The 6,962-nt window shown below is 36.1% G+C and overlaps 1 long non-coding RNA gene across 1 annotated transcript in view; it reads left to right on the top strand.

Annotated features, from left to right (window-relative positions):
• Nucleotides 5,050-6,962, top strand: part of LOC109230988 — a 5,614-nt gene continuing 3,701 nt past the window's right edge. Inside the window, exon 1 of the long non-coding RNA XR_002068739.1 lies at nucleotides 5,050-5,828. This is a non-coding gene — a long non-coding RNA (uncharacterized LOC109230988). The remainder of the gene's footprint in view (nucleotides 5,829-6,962) is intronic.

Consider the following 6,962-nt stretch of genomic DNA (forward strand, 5'->3'; position numbering starts at 1 on the left):
TCATCAAATTCAGTCTTTCCATTTGCAATATCTATAGCTTCACCAGGAGCATTTGTAAATTCTCCATCTTCATCTTCTTTGTTATGTGACCCTTTGCCACCATTGTTGAGAATAAAATATTTTGCATTCAAAGGCTCCCGGGTAAGTCATCTTGAGTTTTCTCCCATTGAGCAGTTATTAGAGAGACTTCTCGAGAAGAGACCTGATCATGCACTTGTTAATCAAGTAGAAGGAAGTGTTGACTGCTTCAGCCCATGAACTAGGTCCTCCTAACCAACTTGTTCAACAAATAAAAACTCGCATGCCCCAGTCGTCTGCGCCATAACTCAGCATCATCATCAATGACACTTAGGCATGTTAGATCACCACCATTCACTGAATCAAGGTCTACAACATAGATGTTCTTGAACCTTTTGGCTATTAACACCACTTCACCAGTTTTGAGATTGGTGATAGTGCAAGATTTGGACAAGAACTTCACTTCATTTTCCCTTATCACAAATTTGAGACACACTCAACAAGCTATATTTCAAGACATTCACATGGTACACATTTTCAATTTGCATGGGAGAGTGTTTAGCCAATTTTGCCAACACCAAGAATATAGCGCTTCTTGCCGTTTCCAAAGGACACACTCCCACCTTGGAAGGCCTAGAGTGAGAGGAATTCATCCATTCTTCCAGCCATATGCTTGGAGCAGCCGCTATCCATGTACCATTTTTTGACTGCTACCTCTCACTCCAGCCTGCACACAAAATCACTGACTAGACTTAGGAACCTAAGTTAGCTTATGTCCCTTATAATGATAGAATGGGCAGATCAAACTTCTTTTTGCCCTACAGGCAGCACATATTTTCTTTCCGGAGAACCAGGTTCCTCAATTGTAGGCATCTTTTCAACAATAACTTTATTTTTCTACAAAGACTGAATTTTATTTTACAAGAGTCCTTGTAATGACCCGTCTGACCACAGTGAGTACACAACTAATTATTACCCACTATTACATACTTGATATGGGGATTATAGGAGGTTTTAACAATTTGGAACCCGATTCCTTGCATGTTTCTGCTATTATTCTTGTACATAGACGTTATTAAATCAGAGGACCAGGTCCATTTAAGTGACTTAGCAAGATCAATTTTAACCATTTTCAGATTCTCCTGAAGTTGTCTATTCTTTTCAAGCTCAACAACAAGACTTGTTTTAACTTTCTTAAGCTCACTCCTCAAGCTCAAGTTGAGCTTCACTAGCCATTTCTTTACCCTTAGGGGTGTCCATCCATTCTGTTTTTCAACAAGGTATTTTCTCTGGTTACTTCTTCCATATGTTCCTTCAAGTCTACAATAGAAACTACCATATCATCCCTCTCTTGTTTTATGTCACCAATTTCTTCAAACAGAGCATTTTTCTCATTAATGAGGCTACGATAGGCATCAACCAACACATTTTCTAAGGACATCAATTTTTTCTTAGAGTAAGTTTTTAAATTTCTTTGAACATCAAGAAAACTTACCTCACCTTCCTCCTTGTCCTCGTCATCATCAAATTTAGCCATGAGTGCAAAGATTAACTCATATTCTGAAGATTCATTGTTAACAACCATCATAGATGCATCTCCTTGGTCATCCTCACCTTCAGATTCACTGGAGGAATCTCCCCAATCAGCCAAAGCTTGCTTCACCATGTTGTCAGCAACATCTCTTCTTTTGAACTTCCTGTCCGAGACCTGGTTCCTCTTAGCCGCCTTATCAGTGTTGGTTTTGTAATGGTCCTGCTTATGAAGATTACAGTTTTTAATGAAGTGTCCAGATTTTCCACACTTATGACAACAATCATGAAACTTCTGCTGGAACTTCCTTTCTTTGGAATCCCACATTTTTTCCAATCATCTTTTGGAATCTTCGAGTGAGATACTCCATGTCAGATCCATCACTACTTGAGTCATTATTGGTAGCTTGGAGAACCAGGTTCTTCTCTTTCTTGGGCTCTTTTCTTTCAATATCATTCTTTCTCTTCATCTCATAAGTTTTGAGATTTCCAATAAGCTCGTCAATAGTCAGCTTCTGTAGGTCTTTGGCTTCAGTGATAGCATTAACCTTGCTCTCCCAGGAACCTAGTAGAACACTGAGTATCTTCTGGACCAGCTCGTTGGTTGGAATAATTTCACCAAGTGAATGAAGCTCATTGATTATGGAGGTGAAACGGGTATGCATCTCTTGAATGGCCTCTTCCTCTTTAATTTTTAAAGAGTTCATACTCAGTTGTAAGCATATCTATTCTGGACTACTTTACCTGAGTAGTTCCCTCGTGAGCCATTTTGAAGAGCTTCCCAGATTTCCTTGGCAGATTCACATGCCGAGATACGATAATGCTCGTCTGGTCCAATACCACACACAACAATCTTCTTCACCTTGAAGTTCTTCTCAATAGCTTTTCGATCAGCATCATTGTATTCTTTTCTTGTCTTTGGAATAGTCCTTGTTCCCTCTCCAACGGCATTCATAGTGACAAAGGGATCATCACAAATCACGCCCCAAAGCTCGGAGTCTTCAGCCATAATGAAGTCATGAATCTTTATTGTCCATCAATCATAGTATTGACCGTTGAATCGTGGGGGGTCTATAGGCTGATTGTCCTTCCTTGAAGTTTGGTGAAGCAGCCATGATAGAAACCCTTTCTAGGTGTTAACCTTTTAGAAAGAACCTACTCTGATATCAATTGATAAAAATTAAGAGTCCACTAAACTGTATAGATAACCAGGTTCTCTATCAGTTCCCACAGTAAGCAACAGACTGTTAAATCAAACAGTATAAGGTACCAGGTTCTCAATCTGTTCCCACAGTAAATTGGCAGTAAACGCGATATTTACGTGGAAAACTCTTTGATCAAGGGATTAAAAACCACGACCTACCCTAGTAGAATTTCAACTCCACTAAACCGAGCAAACTTCATATTACAACCTATTGTAATCTAGGAATTAAACTCTTAATCGCCCAACCCTTACAACAACTCTATTTTAAGCCCTTAGCAATAACTCTATTACAAAGCAACAAACCTTGACTAACTCTAGTCAAGAAACTAAACCAAACAATGGTTTAAATCTGTCCTACAAAGACACTTCTTGAAAGTACTGTAGGATTACAAATGAAGAACAAAATAAGAAAGACTCAACAAACCTAAGGACTTAAGATATCTTCAATCTTTGGATGTGGTCCATGAGGTTGCAGCAACTTTGTTCTTGGGAGAGAGGTGGTGGCTAGCACTTGAGAGAATATAATCTTTTAATTTGCAAGTGTAGTAAATAAAATCCCTTGCCTCATGTTGATAATATGTGTGTGTGAGGTCATCAAGGATGAGTGTGTGTGAGGTCATCAAGGATGATGAAATAAAGTGTCCTTCAGTTTGGCCTTAGCAAGCTACAACTGTACTACTGCCAGACGATACAGAGCAACAGCTTTTACAATTGTAGAGCTGACTGCACGACGACCAGGGGAACTGATCCATACCTATTCCTTCTGATGTTCCCTTATATGATTTCATTGAGAATTAAACCAGACATCTGACTAGTTACTCTGGACGCAAGGGAACTAATTGTATCAGGTTCGTTGTCTGGTTCTCTCATGAAGTTTGTCTAATCATCAAAACAAAAGACGCATAACTTATCAACAAACCTTGACAATTCATTAGTGTTGTGCAAATGTGGACTCCTCATCCATAAAAATACCAGTCATCTTCCTCCTGCTATTGAACAACAGAAATAATTGATGCATCAGGTGTAGTAACATCAACAATATATTAGCAGTGTTATTTTCCATAATAACGTCATGAAAATATCATTAAGATTATGAAAAAACACTAGTTATGAAGAATAAGATTTAGCGTGAGGCATCTCAGGCGCACTATCCTTAAGGATATTTTATTCATACAATAATGAATAAAATTAGGCGTATCCCCTAGGATTCAACAAGCTCTTTTAGTTATAAAATTGGGAACAGAAATAACAGAAAATCCAAGAAAGAAACTCAATATATAGGAGGAAAAAGATGATTCAAAAAGCTGAGTTAACAAGTCTTCAAAATACCTTGTATATATAGACGTTGCTCCAAGGAATAGTTAATAGCTAGTTTAACTCTATTAAATGTAAAACAATTTACTAAATAATAAATAGATATAAAATAATATTTCAAAGAGAAATTTTTTTAAATCAAGATGGACATTACTTTTTAACATACCACTAATCTTTTAATATAAATTAAATAGGCGTAAAATTTTTACTAGTTTCACTCAAGTCGTAAAGATGGGATACTGTACCATTCTTACACGTTACAACCTAAGCCAATTACGAAGACATGAAAGAGATAACTTTGACCATTCATTTATCTTAGACGTCGGGAATCGAATTTAGTCCACAAAGAACAACAATAATCACAGTATCACAGTATTCTTGAAATCATTGTATTTGGAATTTGGTGCACTGTCCATTTTTCAGCAGTTAAATTGTACTAATGGTATGAAAAGAGATATTTTAGTTTTAGCAGCTTTTACTAGGAGGATTGTAGATATGTAATTTTTGACCCTTCCCAAAATTTTACATATTTCAGCATTTAAATATTTAATTTAGGCTTAATATCGCTATTTCAACTAGTTTTGACTCTTTTACTTTATTTTGTCACAAAAATAAAAATTAGAAAATATTTTTTTTTATTTAGGTAATTGATATTTTATATTGTTACTTTTAGTTTGTCTATTTTTCATAAAATTCAAAATTACAAAAATAGTTCCACTTTGTTTTCAGGAATATTAGTAGGTTGGTAGGAATATTATTTTAATTTTGTAATAATTTTAATTTAATTCCATGTTTATCTTTTAGTATGCTATTTAAAAAATACCCAAAATAGGTTTGTTTTAACGGTTAATTTTGTTTTACTAATAGTTATTTTACTTAAGTAGGATTAATTAGTAAATGAGATAGTAATTTTAGTCTTGTTCAATGAGAAACAATAAAATTTGAACTTAAACAATCCATTTTTAATCCCAATTTTCAGATTAACCCATTAAACTCAATACCCACTAAACTAACCCTATAGACCCTCCTAGACAACCCTAAACCCCTTAACCCTGAACAAAAAAAAGAACCCTATCCTACACAAAAACAGGGACGCCACAGACCACCATCAAAAAACCATCGCTGCTCCTCCTTTTGCTTCAACACCAATCAGCCGACCCCAAGCAACAAACTAGACGAACCCAGCCTTATTCCGCCACAACCGACTCACCCCCACCTCCCTTCACTAACCAGCAGCTCCATCCCACCAAATCTCCAACCCTCAGCCGCCGTTTCCCACCAGCCACCGCCGACCTCACCCCTAATATCTCCTTTAAAAAAAAAAGAAAACGAACAGCAGAGAGGTGAAGAGAGGACAAAATTAGCTGACACCCTCACCACCCAAAGACACACGCTCAGACGGACAAAGAACGAGAGTGAAAGGTGATTGGAATTTCAGTCCAAAATCGAGTGAATTCTTGGAATTCATTCAAAGTTTCAGGAGGAAAAGTACAACTAAAGAATATAATGTTTCTTTGTGAGTTAGTTTGTGGGCTTGAATTTTAGAAAGAAAAATACAAAATACATACTACTGCTTCTTCTTTTTGATTTCAAAATGGGTTTCAAAAAATATATATGGAATTTGGTTGAGCTGAGGGTGCTTCAAACTCGTTGTTGATCGCCGTTCGAGGTTCCGTCTGATTCGAGTTTTGGCCGTAACTATTGCTTCGTCTCTTTTTGTGTAACTGCTGGATTATTGTTTGTTAATCGAAGGCAATCCCAGGTTTCATTCTTTCCCCTCTTATTTCACTGCTATTAGTGTTAATCTGAGTATAATGAGAGCCGTTTAAAATTTGGAACATAAAAATTCAATTAGTGTTGAAGTTTAGTAATTCTCTTGCTCCTTGTTGGCGTAAAGTGTTCGTGCATAATAATTGGAATTGAAATAGTACTCCTATTAACTAGATCTAGGACAAGAAAATGATTTTTATGGAATACCCTTTAGCTTCAGTCTACTTGATTGATTAGGTTCAATAACTCTCTGCCACATATAAAAAAAGAAAGAAAGAAAAAACGTGCACAGTTCATATCCCACAATGAGATTCTCGTTAGATGTATTAGATATAAAATCACATGCTAATTCTTATACCCGCTGAAGCAAGTTATAGTTAACATCATTTTTTGGTTTTGGTTATTAAATGCAAATCGTGCGTAGTTAGTGCTAAATTAGACATTTGCTCTCTCTCCGTTAAATCTTAATGTTAGTGTAGTAACTTGTGAGTAGGGGTGTACGTGAGGCGGTTTGGTTCGGTTTTTTATTAAACCAAAATCAAACCAATTATGTCGGTTTACTAAATTGATAATCAAATCAAACCAACATAACCTCGGTTTTTTCGGTTTCGGTTTTTGTCGGTTTTTTCGGTTTCTTCAGTTTTTCGGTTTATTTTCGGTTTTGTTTTTTAGTTATATTATGCTTGAAAAAGAGATCAAATAATCACCAATTGCCTGCATGATTACTATTCATCACAATAATATACGAGGAATAGCAATTGTTTGTATGAATGATACTTTCGACTCCGAGACATTCCATAATAGAGACAACAAACAGTTGATGAACCAAAAGCTACAACCCAACTTGTTGCACCACAAAAAATATTAAGTTAATTAAAGTTGGCCAAGACAAAAGCTAGAAATAAGCAGCAAGCAGCCAAGTACCATGAATTAAGCGCACCTGTAAGCAAAAAGTTAAAATATAGCACTTGTAAGCAAAAGTTAAAATATGTTAGGCTTAACAGCTTAAAGAAAAAAAAGGAGATATTCCTGCAGACACACTGCCCCACTTTCAGGACCATATGCTTCTTGGTATTTTCATTTTAATAGTTTTGCTATAAATACTAAATGATTATAAAAAGAGGCT

This window comes from Nicotiana attenuata, chromosome 8 (genome assembly GCF_001879085.1).
Source record: "Nicotiana attenuata strain UT chromosome 8, NIATTr2, whole genome shotgun sequence".
NCBI lineage: Eukaryota > Viridiplantae > Streptophyta > Magnoliopsida > Solanales > Solanaceae > Nicotiana > Nicotiana attenuata.